Source organism: Pimephales promelas, chromosome 12, assembly GCF_988280905.1.
Source record: "Pimephales promelas chromosome 12, fPimPro1.hap1.1, whole genome shotgun sequence".
NCBI classification, from domain to species: Eukaryota; Metazoa; Chordata; class Actinopteri; order Cypriniformes; family Leuciscidae; genus Pimephales; species Pimephales promelas.
The window spans coordinates 2,686,061-2,706,389 of record NC_142780.1 but is presented as its reverse complement, the minus strand read 5'-3'; positions in this window follow the sequence as shown (position 1 = coordinate 2,706,389).

Sequence of the window (20,329 nt, the reverse complement as noted above, 5' to 3'; positions counted from 1 at the left end):
GATTCTGTTGGTTCGTGGAGCTGAGTCGTGTGGCGAATCGCGATTTCGGTTTCATATTGCATATCGTTACAGCCCCAAAGTTAAGTTCTACTTAGTTATTTTGGTGAAAGTAACTCAAAAGTAATACATGAGTAATGTAACGCATTACAATTCTGGGACAGTAATATTGTAAGGTAATGAATTACTTTCAAATAACAGTAACAAGTAATACCTAATGTATTACAGTTTGGAAGTAACTTGCACAACACTGCTAATATATAGCCGTCAGTGTTGGGAGTAACGCATTACAAAAGTAATACATTACAGTAACATATTACTTTTTGCTGTAACGCAGTAGTGTAAGGCATTACTAATCAATTTTCAGTAATATTTTACTCGTTACATGTTCAGTGAGGCTTGTATTACAGTTGTATTACAGTGTATTGTCTGCTTTCACTTCTTAAAGGCAACAGACTATGTGAAAGTTTTAAAGCAGTCTTTTAGTGCCAGTTCAGAGCGGTCGCGTCTGTAAATTTGTTTTTTCCTCATAAATGCGAACACGAAAACTAAAATAAAATGAATATTTTAAGTTCTATGGAGACTGGAGAGCCAACCCTTCCTCATCCGATTTGCGCAGTGTAATTAACAGAATTACAAAAAATATATTTTGCCTCCTATTTTTTTGTCACGCATGAATGTGTGTCTTTTCCCTAATATTAAAAATAAAACATAGACTGATATTTGTCTAATGTCTGGAGTCCTTTAAGGAAGTAGCCTATATACGTTTCAATACATGTATTTTTTGAGAATTTTTATTTCAAGTTTTGACTGCAAATGTCATCATGTCCATAATGCTGGACTTCCCCAATTTTCAATAATTTATCCTCAACTAGTTTTGTGGTGTAGGTCTACGTATTTTATAATGTTAACTTCAAATAATACTAATAGCCTAATTTAAAGATAAGGCAGCATTGGATCTGGACGGTAAGGAGAATAACGCTGGAGTTGGAAGAGGTGTGTCGCGATTCTGTTGGTTCGTGGAGCTGAGTCGTGTGGCGAATCGCGATTTCGGTTTCATATTGCATATCGTTACAGCCCCAAAGTTAAGTTCTACTTAGTTATTTTGGTGAAAGTAACTCAAAAGTAATACATGAGTAATGTAACGCATTACAATTCTGGGACAGTAATATTGTAAGGTAATGAATTACTTTCAAATAACAGTAACAAGTAATACCTAATGTATTACAGTTTGGAAGTAACTTGCACAACACTGATAGCCGTGTGGAACGCACTTGATGAAGGGAGCAACGAAAGACAACGCAACTAATTCCTCATTATTTTCACCTGGGATGTTCCCATGACAACGCAGCTCGATGTCCATCAGCTTACTTCTAAATTTACGACAGACATATTATACTGATAACATAACGGTTGCATAAAATATATATGGTAACAATTTATTTCGATAGTCCACTTTAGACATTCTACTAACTATAAGTAACTTTTCAACTACATGTCAACTAACTGTCATTAGAGTATTAGTAGACTGTCAGCTACTTACAACACTTTATTTTGTTGGTACCTCAACGGATATTCAACTGACTATAAGTAAACTTATTCTACTTACCCAAAGCCTAACACCCAACCATAACCTAAGAGTTTACTGACAGTCTACTATCATATACTAATACTCTAATGACAGTTAGTTGGCATGTAGTTGAAAAGTTACTTATAATTAGTAGAACGACTAAAATGACTATCGAAATAAAGTTTATGTATATTTTACTTTACAAAAAGCGTTTAAAATATGCTTTATATTCGACCATACATTACCTAACATTTCTTATGAAACTTTTCTTTATGAAAATTGAAACATAATATGAAACAATTTGTACAGTGATGTATTGATCAATATATTTTCTATCTTTTGTATTTATATATATATATTAGCTTTCAGCCCACTGTTCCTTTTCTCATTTACATTGATGACATATTGCTAATACATTTTGTATATTGTATAGTAGTTGTATGTCATAAAAATGTAATCTTGGTATGTTTTGCAAAAATAAATAAATGAATAAATTCGAATTTTAAGCTGTAGTGTAAGTCACACCAGCATGTCCCAGCCAGGTTCGACACTTATTTGGTTCCCCAGGAAACATTTTTGTTCCGTTCCATTTTTTTTTCTATTTGGATGCATTTTTTTTTCTATTTGCATGTGTTTTCTTCATTTTGCAGCGCATTGAGCTCTCTCGGCCACCGTAGTTTATGGCTTGTATAGCAGAACTACATCTCCAATCATTCTCTGATGGAGCAAAGACGTTTTACTGTATTAGAACAAACATGAATCTGCACCCATTTGGATGTCACGAGCGCACATCACATCATGATTCTGAAAAGCACGAGCCGGCCGGTGTCAGGAGCGCTGGGCAGTGCGAGTCAGGCTTGGGTTTCTCTGATGAATGCAGAACACGTCACAGCAGTGAAGTCTCTCCCCTGGCCTCAGCTCATTAGAGCACAGCTGCAGCACATTAACTCCAGATGAACTGCTCATCGGCCATGAGATGCGGTCTCCTGTGAGATCTCACGACCCGTCAGAGCGGCTCCTCGGGTCCTGCTCTTCTGCTTGATACGTGACAGACGGGAATGTGCTGCGAACGCCTGTCTAGCATGCTTCATCTCCTAGAATACAAGAAATGATATACAATAAAATTATTATAATATTATGAATCACAAAAAAAGTGTCAAAGTTACATTTCTGCCTAAAATCAAAAGATAGATAAAAACAATTTGCCCAAAGCCCATTTAATGATTCTTTTCTTTTAATAATTACTTTAGTTTGACTTTCCCAGATAGCAAACTGACATTGAATCAACGTGGAAATATGACATCGAAACAACGTTGATCTGACATTGTTTTGCTCATCGAATTAACGTTGAACCAACGTCAGACGCGTCATTCTTTCAAAACTAACGGAAAATCAACTTGAAATCAACGCGTTGTTTCAACGTTATGAAAGCAAACCCATTTTCGATTTTCATTTAGCTTTGAAGAATGCCGCGTCTGACGTTGGTTCAACGTTAATTCGATGAGCAAACCAACGTTGTTTCAATGTCATGAGAGACGTCGTTTCCACGTTGATCCAATGTCAGTTTGCTGTCTGGGTTGTTATAGGCTTATTGTAATGCAATGATATTATTTTATTAAAATCAGAATTCAATACAAGTTCTAGCATGATTATAGTAATGAGAATGGAATTACATTAACATTACAATGAATGAGTAATTAAGTATTTATTAATTATTCAGTCATTTTAAAGTATTTAATTAAGTTTAGTATATAACTTGTATCAAATCAATTCTGTTATGTGTTGGTTTTTCTGTTGCAATAATTCATTGTTTTATTTCACCTATTGTACACTACAAAAGAGTGCTTATTAACTCATTTTTTTTATTCCGTATTATGAGATTTGAAGGTTAAGATTTACACATCTGTGAACATCTCTGAAGCGTCAGGCATTCTGCTCAGCTGAGGTTCATCACTCTATGAGTTTGATTCTGTGTTTTCTGTACCGTTTGGCAGGCAGCGTTCAGAATGAGTCGGGACTCGGTCCAAAACAGGCCTGATAGCTCAGTATCTCTCACCTGCTGCTTGCATGCATAATCTGCTCTTGTTTTCCTCCTTCCGGCCTCAAATGGCTGCATTTGTCACCGTGGTTACACAGTCTCTTATCTCATTAGTTGAGATCATCATGGCTTCTTCAAAGGGATTTGCAGCGAATGTGTGTGTGTGTGTGTGGCTGTATACACGTCAGCATGTCTGAGTCAAAGAACTGCATTTTGGCGTATTTCCGTATGTGTGTGTGGAATTTATGTATGTGTCTGTTTATATCAGTACATCAGCATACAAATGTGGTTGTTTGAGATGAAACAATTTGCTAAAATGATGGCATATTGTTTTGTGACCCACAGTGAATTATATTATTTTGTTTGGCTGAATCTCATGAAAATGTTGCACTGGGGGTGTCTGGACCCCTTATGGTTGTGTAGTCTGTGTTCAAAAGACTAGCCTGCTGCATCACAAACCTGTGCCTTGTAGGCAAGGCCAATAGCATCCCTCACCCAATTTGAGATTCATGAGTTCACACTTACAAATAAGTTGGATAGAATAAATGGTATGCATATTAGGGGCCCTATCTTGCACCCAGTCCGATTGACTTTGTACACTGACGCATGTATCATTCGTATCATTCGGACTTTTCCCTCCACAGACGCGCGCCGGCAAACTAGGAATGAACTTGTGCTCCCTGGGCGGTTCAGTGCAAAAAAGGAGGCGTGTTCTGGTGCAAACGATCCATGGTGCTATTTTGCAGTTCCAGAAAACAATTGTGCCACTGACCAGAAAAAAAAAAACCTCCCATACCCACTGGGCTGGACGGCCAGTTAAGACCGCTCTTTTGCCCACAATTGAAATGGTGCAAAATGTGCAAAAAGGCCCATAGTGATCACAGTGCGCGTAAATTCTATGAGACCTAACATTCGTTGGTACAGCAAAGAAGGAATTGCACTGTCCTCTGTACTAACCAAAGAGGTGTCAGGGCCAATTCAGGTTTGGGAAAAAGGAGATCCGGATCTGGAGAGAGAGCGAGCGAAAGGGAAGGACCTGTCTCCCGCTCTTTAATCAGATTCATTTGATAGCCCTACGATGGCAGAATGGGTGCTGGTCTTAAGAAGTAAGCGAGTAGAACTTTCACTGGGAAACTCTCACAGTGCTCACACTCGCCCTGCTCCAACATAAGGGCAGCATGTTCTTCCTCCAAACAAACAAACCAAAACTAGAGTGAAATAGCCTCAGAGCAGCCGATGAAAACCCCTACCACCCATGCTGCAGAGCTTGGTTCTGAATCCTTCATTTCACATCTTAATGCAAGGTGTAAACAGGATCTTAATCTCTCTTTATTAAGCAATGTCAGCAGCAAAGACATTGCTTAATAAAGTGAGATTAAGATCCTGTTTTGATTATGATCTAATTTAACCATACCAAGCAAAAATGACTGTAGATTCATTTTTTGTTTTGTTTTTATTGCTGAAGTAAGAGAAATTTCTTCTTATGTGTTCACATTTGGTGAGAGAGGGCCTTTACATTTGCCAAAAATAGAAATAGAAGCTTTAGTGTAAGTTCTGCCAGGAAGACTGAATTGCTACGTCACTTAATACCTTCTCATCTATCCAATCGTGTCTAATACTTGCGGTATAAAAGACCAACGCATTCTCATCCGAAAGCGCCATATGCAACGCTTTTGCAAAAGCGTAAATATCCAACGCACATGGCACCCTTTACAGTCCCTCCAGGATTTCACGATTTTTTTTTGTGATTTTTGCGATCAAAATGACTGATTTTGTGGTGGTAATTTCCAAAAATTTGTGAAAAAATTTGCGATTTATATATAACATTTACCATAATAGTATTCAGTCCTTCCAGAAAAACGCGGAGTTTTTTTGTGATTGTTGCGGGCAAAAATTGATTGATTAGCCTACTCGGCCCGTTTTCTTTAAAAATGCGATGGAATATGTGGGATATTTATGCAATTTTATGCGATGAAATTGCAGGAATTTGCAAAAATTGAGAGAACTTGCAAAAATTGCGGTTTGATGAAAAAGATTTCTCTTTTTCAGTGATTCCCCCAACATCCTGTTCTCACTAGGCTAATGTAAGAGTCATTTCTTATTACTTCCTTTGATAAGCAAGCATACTACATCATAGAAAGTGCTGGGAATATTTAATTTCTCATCTTGTTTTATTTCAGACTATAACGAGTGTAAATAAGGTGTGGCCCCTTTAAGAGCTGCGCGCTCCCTGTTGAACACTCTGCAGTGTTATATGTGCGCCTCGAACGCCCCATGTGTGTGGGTAATTTCTGTTTGATGCTACTTCTTTTATCTTATGTTGTTTATTAAGTAACGATGTGACGGTAGAACGTGTGAGACAGTTATACGAGTTCGATTTGTGAGATGTCAATCGCCTCCGTGAGTCTGTCCGGCGTCGCATAATTGCGTCACTTCATAACGTTCCCATGGAAACAGAGGGAAATGGCTGCTCTTGTGTGAAGCAAACGGAACATTTTTTAACTTTCTACTAAAATACACGTGACTTTTTTTTGCAACGAAAATGCGAGAATTATGAAATTATGCAAACCCCGCATATTTTGCAAGGAAATTGGCAATTTATGCGGCGAAAGTGCGGCGTATTTGAAAAAATGCAACCCCCGCATAAATATGCGGACTTTGGCTGATTTTGCATTGAATTCAGCGATCGCATAATCGCGTTTTTCTGGAGGGACTGTCTTTAACGTCTAATGAGACGCTTCGGTTATGGTTAAGTTTAGGTATGGTGTTGGGTAAGGGTTGTACCACTAGGGGGCGCTTTCTGCCCAAATATATCTGCGTCTCATTTCATGTTAAAGGGTGCCATGTGCGTTGGATATTTACGCTTTTGCAAAAGCGTCCTATATGGCGCTTTCGGATGAGAACGGGCTGAAAAGACCTTACATTACTTATATTGTTACGCTTTACTTTTAAAAGTAACTTTGGCATGGTGAGTCAAGGCTTTTACATATAGTCTGTCAAATATCTGTAATCAATCAGAAATATGTGATTTTTGAATGAACTTTCCCTTTCATGCAAAAGCACACAACACAAGCAAAGTGAAACATCCAAGTGCTGTAGACTATCACCACTCTTGGTACACAATTTGTGTATATTGCGAACTGTTTTCCTTGATATTTCACTATGTCTGGAAATAGTTGTATTTTTCCTTAGCAGGAAATCTATTTGCTTTAAACATAAATGAAAAAGTACTGGGAAGTTAAATCATTTAATAATTGTTTAAACTGTGATATTTTTTTGCAAAGACAATGACAGAGATTAACGCATCAGTAATATATTATTTGCAGAGTTGCTAGAACGCTCAAAAAGTCTTGACCTGTGTTTGTCATCAGCATAACACTGGTGCAATCTTGGCTTTGTGAAAGGTACGCTCGCATATAATGATGTAGCTTTTTGCGGGTACAAGGTGATTGAATTTAAGGAAAATATTTCTGTAGTACCTATAATGGTCTCACAGCAAATGAGGCAGGAAAACTAATCAGTCCAAACAATATGATTTGCAACATAGTAATTTCAAAATCCATTTTATTCTCTGGCTGTGGAAGAAATCTGTACAGAGTGACATGTTTTCCAAAATAGATTTACATATACATAGGGTCAAAGTCTATTTTAAAGGTTGTGAAAGGAAGGACAGGACATTATTTTAAAAAGAACACTGTGATAAATAAGAAAACATAGTGTTGATAGTGTTTACAGACTGCAGATGTAGGATTGAAACACTTATATTCACCTGACAATCCATTTTAAAACAAGAAATGTGGTCATTGTACATTTTATTTAAAAAGACAAATCACTCATTGTCACAAATTTCACAAATAAATGCCATATATATAAGATTTTTTTTATTAAATCTGAGAGCTATCTCACTCCTCCATATGTTTCTATGTTATAGAAACTTGCCAGCCCAGAAAAGTTAGTAAAAACATTGTTAAAATAGTCTAAGTGACTACAGTGGCTCAACCATAATTTTATCAAGCAACAATAATACTTTTTGTGCGCAAAAAAGACAAAAATAACGACTTTATTCAACTATTCATTTTCTTCTCTGTCGCCTCTGAGTGAGTTCACGTAGTGCAACGTGTAATGTAGTCTATTCTGACGTACAAAACACAGAAGCGGCAAGAAAACGCTGCCTTCTGAGAAGCTCAACATTGAGTGGCCTGACGAGTCTCGCAATTCTCTGCCCTCCTTTTCTGAGGTGCTACTCTAATTATCTCCCCAGAAGGAAGCTGACATTTTTTCAGCGATTTTTGTTGTAGGATCTCAAGACCCTGGAAGTAGCCTTTATTTTCTGCTCGTCCACTGACTTCTCAGACAGGGTTGGTTCTGTGGAGCAGCTATTTGAGGACACACTTCACCTTCTTCTGTTCTACAGCAGGAAATGACATCGCTGCTCCTGAAAGGAGCGATAGAGGAGGTTTCCTCCTTCGGACTTTAACTGTGCTACTAAGTGCTACTTCCTCGAACCGTGGCTTTTTCAGGTGCTACTTTCTCATTCCAAAGAAGGACGGGGGTCTGCGCCCCATATTGGACCTATAACGTCTGCATTTTTTCCTCTACAAAGGAAAGTTCAAGATGCTGACGTTAAATATGAGGCCATTCATGTGGTGGACGAAGCTCGGGGGCATCTCCACTTCTTTAGAGTATCGCAGAGTTGCCTTTTTGCACTCTGGAGGTGGAAAGTCCCTCTATTTTTGCTTCAAGGGGTCAAGAAGGGTGTGGTCTGCCACCGTCCCATGGGCTCAGGACAGGTTTCTTTCGCTGAATGCAGTTCATGTTCCAGGAGCCTTGAATGTTGCAGCGGACTTGCTGTTGAGACAGAAACTCTGGGTCTGGGGAGTGGATGCTGCACTGCCAAATGGTGGATCAGATTTGGAGCCTTTTCTGCGAGGCAAAGGTGGACCTCTTTGTTTTACAAGACTCAACTCAGTGCCCCCTGTGGTTTTCCCTGTCTCATCCGACGCTCCTGGAGGTAGATGCCTTTGCTCATTAATGGCCGGATTTAAGACTGTATGCATTCTCTCTGATCAAGTTGATGCCTGCAGACCTTTGCAGGGTAAGGGAGTGCAGAATTCATCTCCTGTTGGTAGCCCCATTCTAGCCATCCCAGGCATGTTTTTTCAGAGCTGAGCTCCCTGGTGCAGGGGTCCCATCTGTTGTCTCAACTCCAGGGCAGGATTTAGCATCCTCAACCCGAAATTTGGAGACTGTGGGTGTGGACAATCAGGGGCAGTCGCTAATGGCTTCTGGTTTTCCCTGTTAATGTTTGGGAGACCATTGATAACGCTCGTGCACCTTCTACTAGACCGCTGTATTTTTCTTTGTGTAAGTGTAAGGTCTTTGATTCTTGTTGCATGACTCGTGCAGTGGACCCAGTCAGCTGCCCGTTTGGCAGTTCATGTTCCAGGAGCCTTAAAAGTCTAAGCGGAAGACTGCATGCATTCTCTCTGGTCAAGTTGATGCCTGTAGATGGGACCCCTCCACGAGGGAGCTCAGCATCTTCACGTCCTGTTAGTGTCCCCAACTGGGATTTATTGATTGTTTTGGAGGGGTTATTGGTACCTTATTTCAAACCTCTGGAGTCAGCTCCTGACCGAATTCTGACTCTCAAGGTGGTGCTTTTGTTAGCTTCAGCCTCTAAAAAGGCGGCTCTTCAGGCTCTTTCTATGAGTGAGCCCTGCATGGAGTTTTCCCCTGGTCTTGAGAAGATGTTTCTGTGACACAGGCCTGGTTGTGTCCCCAAAGTTTTGTTCACATCCTATCACTCTCAAGTGGTCAAGCTTCCTTCTTTCTGTCCTCCTCTTTTTTCCTCAGTGAAGGAGGACATTTGCGTTGCCCTGTTCAGATGTTCGGTGTATGTGGACCGCACTGCCCAGTGACGCAATTCCTCTGAGTTGTTTGTATGCTTTGGGGCTAGCCACCTCTAAATACAGGATCTCTTCATTGGGTGAGAGATGAGCTCTTTGGCTTATGAGGTGTGGAAGCTTCCATCACCTCTGGGCATTAGAGCTCACTCTACTAGGAATTTTGCAACTTCTCAGGCTCTTTTTAGGGGAGTTTCATTGGAAGATATTTGTGTGGCAGCAGGTTGGTCCTCTCCGCACACTTTTATCAAGTTTTATATCCTGGAATTGGATTCCCAGGTTCTTTTGATGCATGGTTTGAGTTTGAGTTTGGCAAAAAAAATAGAGTGGGAGAGAAGTTAGTTCTTGGGCCACATCTGACAGCGCTTACTTTGGCGTGTAGTAAATCGTTCCCATTGCGTAATCACTACGCAGCGTTGAGTGAACCTATGAAAGAGAGCATCTCAGGTTACCTGTGTTACCCATGTTCTTTGAATAGAGAACAAAATACTGCATTCGCTGCCGGGGGGGGGGGGGGGGGGGGCTTCTTTTGTTGTTGAAAATCTGAGGAACAGATGTTGTGTTTGCTGTATTTAGAGTGAGTGCTGTAGCGCCGTGTCATCAGCCAATGAATTCATTGATTGCCATGATTCTATACAGGTTCAGACAATCAGCACCACCCAAGGGCGTTTCCTGTTGCATCCGATTTGTAAATCACCTTGACCGTGTATCTCTATCTCTCTCTCTCTCTCTATCTCTCTCTCTCTCTAAGTGAGGTGTGTGCTGTTGGTGATTGTATAGTGCTATTTTCCTCTCACCAGGGCATCTTGAGTTCAGGCAATCAACAGCGACCCTTACCTGTGTTACCTGGCCCATTTCCATAGCAACCATCCTCTCTCAGTCAAACTTTTATTCATCGAATGACACTCCAGTGACCTATTAGTGCATCAGTGAAATACGGCCTCCTGCGTAAAAAAAAGTAGTAATGGTACTTAAAATGTCCACTTTATAGGTTTCAGCCACTCTAAAATGGTGAAACTGAGTGGATACTACAAAAGGCATAAAATCTGTAAAGACAGGACAATTAGACCAAATCATTCCTATTGAAGATAAGTTGTTTAATTGCATTCATTGTTCTGTGTTCCACTGTCGTGCAAAAGCCTAAACATTTTTAATGTCTTTATAAAGAAGCTTCTTTTGCTCACCAAAGCTGCCTTAATATTTATATTTCTTTCATTTAAATTCTGCAAGAACATTTTCCAGAATAAATAATTATTAGAACTGTTATTAATAATTGAGCAGCATATCAGCGTATTAGAATGATTTCTGGAGGATCATGTGACACTGAAGACTATGATGCTGAAATATCGGCTTTGATCACAGAAATAAATTAAGCTTTAACATACATTCACATAGAAAACAGCGCGACATTTTACATCGGAATAACATCTCAATATTTTTACTATATTTTTAATCAAATAAATGCAGCCTTGGTGAGCAGAAGAGACGTTTCAAAAACATCTGACCGACCCAATATGATATGAATGATATATAAACATCCTTACTTCTCAGGACCTATACAAACAAAATGGTTTGTCAAAAAAGTTATACAGTATGCTGTTCCTTTCTCATCAGATGCAGTTTTTAAAGTTTCCACACATAAAAGTTAATCCTAAAATCAAAATCATTGTCAATGCAAATGTACATCCATTTCAAGACATGAGCTCCAAAGTGATGGTATTTTCATCTCACAGTGAAACTTATTCACAAATTATCATTAGAATGATTTAAATAATTAGTCCTAATTTAAATAATTAATATGCAGAATAAAGGGGCAGGGCCTGGTGAGGGGCAGGACATTTCCCAAACACACTCAAAGCACTTGAGCAATGTCAACGCACTGATCCAGCTGACCAATTAGAGCTCATTGTGCTTTTTAGAAGGAGGGGCTTCATAGAGACAGGAACTAAACAGAGCGTTACTGACAGACTTTGAAGAGAGGAGCCGCAACAATGGGGAATATGAGGAAAATAATCAACATTCAAGCAGGAAAAACTGTCCTAGTAGAGCCTGAAAACAAGATTCTGGCATTATAGGTCCTCTTTATATAATGAACCCGACCCGTAAACTACGCTGAAAGTAAATAGTGATTTTCAAAATGGAAATGGGAATCGTAGATTTCAACGTAATATTCTCATTCGTTTAAAAGCTGTGGTTGTAGTTGTGGAAATCCTAACAAATGGTATTTTAGAATGGGAAATATAATTCTGGAAACCAGACTGCTGTAAAAATGCTATTATTTCCTTAGCGTCTTGTCCTGCTAACAGATTCCTATTATGACCACACCGGTGTACCCATCCTTCAAGATAAATGCATAAAAGAAGCAAGAAAAACAGCACCTTTTATCTCTCTACACCCCCCTGGGAAAGGAAGAGGGAGTTGGTGTCAGACCTTCATCATCTGAGGACTCTGGGGCCGGGAGGGGCCCTGCAGGAGGGACACACGTGTGTGTGTGAGAGAGAGAGAGAGAGAGACGAGACTCTGCCTGGAGCTTCAGTGTGGCGTCTCACTCACCAGAAGAGCAGTTGCCACTGTCACAGGAAGCAGCGACGCATCACTTCCCCCTCCGGCTAGCAGCTGGTCAGACCACCGGCGGTGACCCTGGCGGCAGAGATTGAGAACACCATACACTGACCTGACTGCACTGACACATTCATTACCTTCACAAATTGTGCTGCCAGAGAAATCCATAGCGTGTGTGATTGATCATTCATCACTCCATCTGTTTATCTGCAGCACGGGCGAGATCTGATGCCCGATGTTCTGGCAATGTGTGTTGGGGGCAATTATATGTGAGTGGACGCTATATCTTCTATTATAGCATCCGTGGGCAGAGATGCAGCTCTAATGGGAACGGTTTGGCTAAATTCTGCATATGCTAAAATCACTGATATGTACGTTTAGATTAGACAATTATTCAATTCCTATGGGATAATGTAGGTGCCACAGTCTTCTGGACTCATTCACCTTTAGTTTTGTTAGTTTGTTTTCATTCATCGCCTTTTTCCATATTCCCGTCACTCATTAGTAACCATGGACATTCGTTCATCACAGCTGTTCATTTAGTCACTCACCACCATGTCTTTCCTCTCTGTTCTCTCTGTTTCTGTCGGTCAATGTTTGTATGTTTCCTATGTCAACATGACATCATGACTTTTGCGTAAACATATACGCCACTTTTGCGCCAGGTGGCGTGTTATCTCTACGCATTTTGAGCTATCCGCGTGTATCCGCGTGTATGCGTATATGTCTACGCCATTAACGTCCGCGTCATTTCGCGTGTCCGAACACGCAGTCAAATCCCCAGTCATAAATACCATTAACCCCAGTGACGGTTAAGTTTAGGGATGGGGTTGAGGTAAGTCATATCTTTTTTTTACCTAGGATGGTAAGGGAAGAGTCATAAATGCCATTAACCCCAGTGACGGTTAAGTTTAGGCATGGGGTTGAGGTAAGTCATATCTTTTTCTTTCCTAGGATGGTAAGGGAAGAGTCATAAATGCCATTAACCCCAGTGACGGTTAGGTTTAGGGACGGGGTTGAGGTAAGTCATATATTTATATAACGTTAAGTCAACGGCGTTCATAAACACGCTGAAAGGCGATTATGCGTCTTGATAGCACGCCAAAAATGGAAATACGAATTGGCGTGTCATACACACGCTACTTCATGAGATCAGTCTGCCTATGTTCTACACACACCTTATGTCTGTACCTGTGTTGGTTATATTATTAAAGTCTCGTCTACCTTCGTCTTCATCTTCTTTGTCTTGTGACCAAAGCCGATCCTGACCTCCCTGGGGCCCTAAGTAAAAATCTTAAAGGGGCCCTCCAACCTGATCCATGAGCCACAGTCACACCTGGCAACCCAGTTCTCCCACTACAATCCTCCCTCGTTTAATTAGTACTAATGAAAATATAATTCCTGACATCAGAAATAGACATATTTTATGTTAATATTAATAATTCACATGTTAAATAGTACAAATGTAATTATTGATACAGGGGAATCGGAATGGGGGGATAAATTGGGGGGGGGGGGCTTAGAAGTCAGTTTTCTATTCCTATACATATACATGCACTAACATTTGTATAGCATTAATGTACAAATAAAAAAGGCCCTGTGAAAAACAAAACTTGTAGTTAGGCACTGGTTTGGTATAGATCCCTTTTGCGCCGACGTCACAGTTACGTCACGGCGCTAGCTGGAGGCAAAACAAAGTGAAAACTGGAGGCGCCCAATACAAACCAGCACAGATTCGGCTACATAATAAGGAGCTTAAATAATTGTTACTATTATTAAATGTCATCTTGTTGTCTTGTTTGGTGCAAGAATTGATTAAAAATGAATATGCTGTATCTGGAACTTTTATTTCTAGAAAATATTCACATCATTAAAATCACACTGTAATGTCACTCTTTACATTGTCGTGGTCTCGGCGCTGGCTCATACACACAAGTCTTGTACAGGACCATAAAGGCATCTAAAGATTTATATGCCCTCAGTTTCTCTTTACGATCGGTTTCTCTATAAGGTAGGTGTAGAAGTCAGGCCACTCAACCGAGGGAACGTACGTTAATCCTGTCAGATCGTCCATGCATTGAGTGAGTGTGTAGACGGCTACAGGTCGGCCAATCTGGTTCCGTCCGTTAAAAATAACTTTTGAAAATAACAATCGCGGTCCTGGACACTGAGTGACCTTACACATTAAGATAATATCGGATTTTCTCCAGTCATTGTTAAAGAACAAGCTAACAATCCTTGCTACCTAGCGTTAGTGAAGCGGCCAGATGGATCTTTCTGCCTCCACCTAAGCTCCGCCCACATAAAAACGTCACCGTGTTTACCAACTGTAAAAGGGTCTGTACAAAAAAGTCATTTTCCTGCTGTGCAGGGCCCCACCACCCCTCTTGAATCAATGTAAATGGTACGACCCGCAGGCCAGGTGCTTCTGCTGCGGACCTGCGGTGAACATTGTTGCCAACTTAGCGCCTTTGTCGCTATTTAAAGCGACTCTTCAGACCTCTTTATTTAATTAATTTCAAAAAAGTGACTAATAACAATTTTAGTAACTTTTCTGACAAACCTTAGTAACCTCCAAATGCCGGTACTGTCCTGCGAGCGCGAGGTCTTGCTTTCTCTCTCCCTGTCGCCTGTTTCTCCCTCTCTAGCTGTGTCTCCCCTATTCAGTGAATGTCTGAGAGGAGCGCACGGCCGCTGACAGACGTGAATAAGCAGTGTTTTTCCACGGACTTATTACTGATCTTCTTTTCTTTTGTTTTATATTTAAAGAATTTAGTTTAATCATTTTTTTATTACTTGTAACACTCACTATCACAGAGCTTAGTTCATCCGGTTCCCTCTCTCAATTCAGATAATACCTACATTAATCAAGATCAGAAGGCTTTCAGTCCACAAATCAGCAACATTCACCATGGATTTATGCTAATGTAGTAAGTTAACTCTAACCATAAATATGATAATGTGACAGAAATAGTAATTCGCTTACAAGTACGACACATCTTTTTCTAGCACTTCAAAACTACTATATCATATATAAAAGTTGTATTTTTTATGTGATGACCAACACTTTTTTGTTCATCCTTTAAAAAATTGTCCTAAAATGAAAAATGTTAATATGTTGGAAAACTCTTATTTAAACACTTATTTAATAAAAACAAAACAAAACATTGTAAACAGTGGGATGTTTAATGGCTATTTTCACTCATTAATATACATGTTTTCACTACTTTTGTTTTTTTAATTAATATTAAGACATTATAAATGACAATAACTAAAGGTAATTTCATCTACACCCTAAATTAAGCTTAGTGATTTATTGTCTGCCCCAGTGCTACCAGATTTTTTTTATTTTTTATATTTAAATTTTATTTTTTTTGTAGAACTTGTTTGAGGTGGTGCTGCCCTCAGATTTGAGTCTGGAGCCCTGTGAACTTAAAATAAAACTGCATATTGTTATATCTGTATGTTAAGTCTATTTATTAATAAAGAATTTGTCAGTATTACAGTTATTTTGGGGGAAATTTTAATAATTGCATTGCAAGCTGATTAAGGTGTGCCCCAAAATTTTCTGCTTGTCAGTCAGGGGCAACAGCGCTCCTAGTCAAAAAAGTTAGTCTGAAGCCCTGAAGTAGTACTTTTGACAATAAAACTAAAATATTTTAATCAAAGTGTGGCTTATTTTGTTTACATTTTAAGTGTTTATGATAAAAATACAATACCCCACCATTGGTATCACTACCCAGATAGCAAACTGACATTGAATCAACGTGGAAATATGACATCGAAACAACGTTGATCTGACATTGTTTTGCTCATCGAATTAACGTTGAACCAACGTCAGACGCGTCATTCTTTCAAAACTAACGGAAAATCAACTTAAAATCAACGCGTTGTTTCAACGTTATGAAAGCAAACCAATTTTCGATTTTCATTTAGCTTTGAAGAATGCCGCGTCTGACGTTGGTTCAACGTTAATTCGATGAGCAAAATCAACGTTGTTTCAATGTCATGAGAGACGTCGTTTCCACGTTGATTCAATGTCAGTTTGCTATCTGGGTATGGTATTTAGTACGGGGCCCAGCAAGATGGTTTGTACCAAGGGCCCACAATTTGGTGCTACGCCCCTGTATTGATATCAAAACTGCATCCTGTGAATTAAAAAAGCTAAAATGGCTTGCCATTGCATGTCACTGTGTTTTAAATGATAAAAGCAATAGCTGAGACTTGTTGATTATTATTTACTGAGGGATGTGCATCCATATTGACCAGTATGTCCAGCTAATCAACATTGTAATTGCACTATAGTCAATGTCAATAGATTGCTTTCCATTATTGCAGAGTTGTAACTTGGAGACTAGATAATCATTGTCTTGTTTTAAAAGTATGAGTGCCTAATGCGGAGTGTCATCACGCCCATATTGTACTGGTAACTGGTTCCCATAGATGTTTTCCTTGAAAGTGCGCGTTTCATTTCGTGCTCACGCATATGAACTCATGTTAACGTGCGACGCATTAATCTTTTCCAAGCTGCAGTTTATAAACAAACACTGTTTCCCTTTGTGTTACATCTATACCACAAATGTAATTTCTTGTAATATTTATATGCCAAAATATTTTTATTTTTTTTGCGTGTAAATCTCTTGGCTAGGATTAGTGGTGTGTAGTGCCAGCATGCCCGCGAAAACTGTGTAGGCTTATATGTACGCAAAAACAATTTTTGGCGTATTAATGGCACGAGCAATTAAATTTGTGGTATTGATACTTGTTTCATGAGTCACATGAGATGCACATCAACTTAACTTTACTGTTCTGTGTTGACATTAAACTTGGAGAGGAGAGAACACAATTCTGCCTAATCGCTGTTCCCGCAATTCACTCACAGTCTCACTCTGTTTTTTTCTCTCAGTCTCTCTTTTCGTGACCAGAAGGATAGTTCCACTTACCGTAATTATCTCATTGATGTTGTAAACTTTGATTGATGTGCTTTGACACGAGGGGGAGGCATTATACATTTAAAATATATAAAATATATTTTAATAAATCAGCTTGGTGTGCCTGCAAGATAGACATAGTATTTAGGCATGCTGCAGTCTGACTTGCCGCCAAATAAGCTTTACCCAACAAAGCTTTAAACGGCGATGACGCCTCAGATGAGAGATGGCTCGCATGCGTCTCTTCAGCCTTGGGAATCGTCGTGTAACCAGTCTAGCTCCTTAGATCTTAGAATACATAGGGGACTAAAAATATGGTAGGAAACCAGCTTCTTCCAGAACTTCGACACCTCAGTGTGGAGGTTGAGGAAGAACGGTAAGCACCGGCGTGGAGGTTGTGTGCGGGAGGGCAAAAAAATCGTTAATGTAGTTTAGATTTCACTGAATTTCACTCAATTTCACCTGAATTGAAGCATCTTGATTGATTCCCAAGTAATTATACATTTTGCTTGATTGTCAACACTGAACACAACGCAACTGCAAATATCACCAACTGTACCTTGCATATGTTTCATTTATGTATCCCTGTCTGTCTTGATGACAGCATGAATTCAACAGTCACGTCACCTTTATTTATAATGCTTTTTACAATACAGATTGTTTCAAAGCAGCATTGCAGTGATAACAGGAAAATAATGCAACAAAGTGTGTTAAACTTTGAAAATAGCGTCAAAATCCAGCTTAAGTAAGTTCAGTGATGACTTATTTTTGTTGTAAAAAAGTTATTAATTTAGTTCTGTCATCGTCCAGCTCAGTTCTGTTCTCATATAAGGGTGTCAAGCAAATCAATAATATTGTTGAATATTAAATCTCCCAAACAAAGCAAGCCAAAAGCCAAATGTGAAAAAGGCAATAGTGGCGAGGAACCAAAACTCCATCAGACTCAGTCGCTCAGTTCTCCTGTGTATGATTACGATTCAGGCAGCTTTACAGGTCAAAACAAAACTAGACTCACACAGGGGTCTTTCTTTCCAAGGACTACAGCCTGTGTCCTGGGTCATGCACAAACATGCACCGCCACCAGACAGAAGAATGAATCACAGCACAGGAGTCTTACCCGTAAAGCAGAGGTAATGCAATATGACACATGCGTTCCTCAGCAGGCCCACAGGTCACATGTGTGCTCTGTGCCACTCCGCAGTCCCTCTCATTCACCTCGCTTCTGCTGTCTGTTCAGGTCACCTATCAGTCCACCTCGGCTGGGTGTTTTAGCCCACAGTCAGGCCCGAAACCCCCTGTGACCGGTCCCAACAGGCCTCCTGACCACACTCACCATGCCAGCCCTTACCCACCAATCCAGTGTGACAGATTAAGGACCTGAGCCTGTACGAGTGCCTGTTTGTGCATGAACAAGCCCCGACAGCGCTGCTGACTAACAGAACACGTCTTCATGTAAAACCATGAGCATGGCTATTTTTGACAACGGTAAACATGGCCAGTTGACGTACACTGGAGAGGCAATATTGCAAGCAAATTAAAGCAGCTCTATAATCCAAGTGGGAAATCACTCCTGACTTCAACTAAACTATGCAACTCGTATCCAACAATATGCTGGTGATATCAAAATATCTGGCTTCATGCCGCACATTTCCACTTATGCTACGTTCACACCGGACGCGAAACTCGCGTTTCATTCTAGTTTGACGCTTGACCACTTTGTGTTAATTCGCGTGTCAAGAGCGAAACTGGCGCGCGTAAAAACAAAAGTTTGAAGCGAAATTTACGCGCGTCAGAATCGAAATCCGTTGGCGACCATTGTTTTTATGTCGACCGAGCATTCATCAAGAGAGTTACCGCTCTGTATTTACTCTGGAGAGCAGAACAGCGGAGTGGGGATCATCGTCGCCGTATATTTGTGTCCACCGGACCCTTCAGAGCCGAACCGTTTGGCGAGTTTCACCATTTGCTCGCTCCAGGAGCTGCGCTGGATGACGGCCGCTGTCAGCGGTACTTCCGCCTGTCCCGCGCCCAGTTTGATGACATGTTGTCCCGCATCGGAGCGAGGATCACCCTCGCCCTCATCCACCTAATCTAGCTGTCATTTATTTATTTTTTTGATGATAAATAGAGCCAGCCTCCAAAAGTTATTAACCTGTCCTGTGATTTTTTTTCTCTCTCTCACGTCCAGACACGAATTTATGCACATATGTTGATTGTCTTTACAACATCATACTATATCATTTTATCTAGCTATGGAATGAATAACATTCAATACAAAATGAACATGTCTCGTATATAGAAATAATGTTTTAAGTGATAAAACATTTGCTTTGTTGTGCATAATCCCACCATGCATTTAGTCATATTAACAAAATAATTTATTGAAGCATCCAGACACTTCACCACGTGAGCAAGCAGCTCGGCGCGAATTCACGCCAAAGTTCCGATTTTTCAACTCGGGCGGCAGACGCGAATTCGCGTCAAACGCGTGAATGCACAAATGGCACTAACTGAATCATTCGCGCTTAACGCGCCAGACGCTCAATTCGCGCGAACGAGGCGTATTCGCGTCTTTCACGCCTCCCTCCACGCCTCATTCGCGCCGCAGGAATTTTTCACGCGCGTAAAGCGTCTTTGCATTGACTTAACATTGAAATCATTCGCGCCTGACGCGCTATTCGCGTCCGGTGTGAACGTAGCATTAGACGTTTTGGTTTCAATTTATTTTGACGGTCCCTTTAAAACAGTCCGTTGACTATAGGTAACTTTGCACTTTTATGTCAACTAACTCTCATTAAAGTGTTGGGTAGAGTATTAGTAGACTGATGGGTTAGGCTTAGAATAAGGTGACATGTAGTTGCAAAGTTATTGATAGTCAGTATTGAGCATCGCTATAAAGAGTTAGGCGATAATAAGCAGACAGCCTACTAATACTCTACTGAGAATACTCTCAAAAGTGTAAGACTACTACTACAATGGCTATGTTTGATTGTAAAACAACTGATGTAGTAGAATGGGTTGTTGTGTCAGCATTTGGATCTAAAGTTTTGAGAGAGTTCAAGCAGATCCTGGACTTATAATCGAATCTGCTTATGCGTTTGCACCATTTCTATGTAAAAAAACCCCCAAAGAAACAGGGATGTAGATACTATATAAACTGAACACTCATATCTGACCGTACCGCACGCGATCTGCTGAGAAACCTTGAGGTGAGACAGATGCAGTGAGAGATTGACACAAGGTCTTTTCTGACAAAACAAAAACAAACAAATCAGAACGTTATGCACTCGTGGGTAATAGAGCAATGCAATGGATTTGGAAAATGACT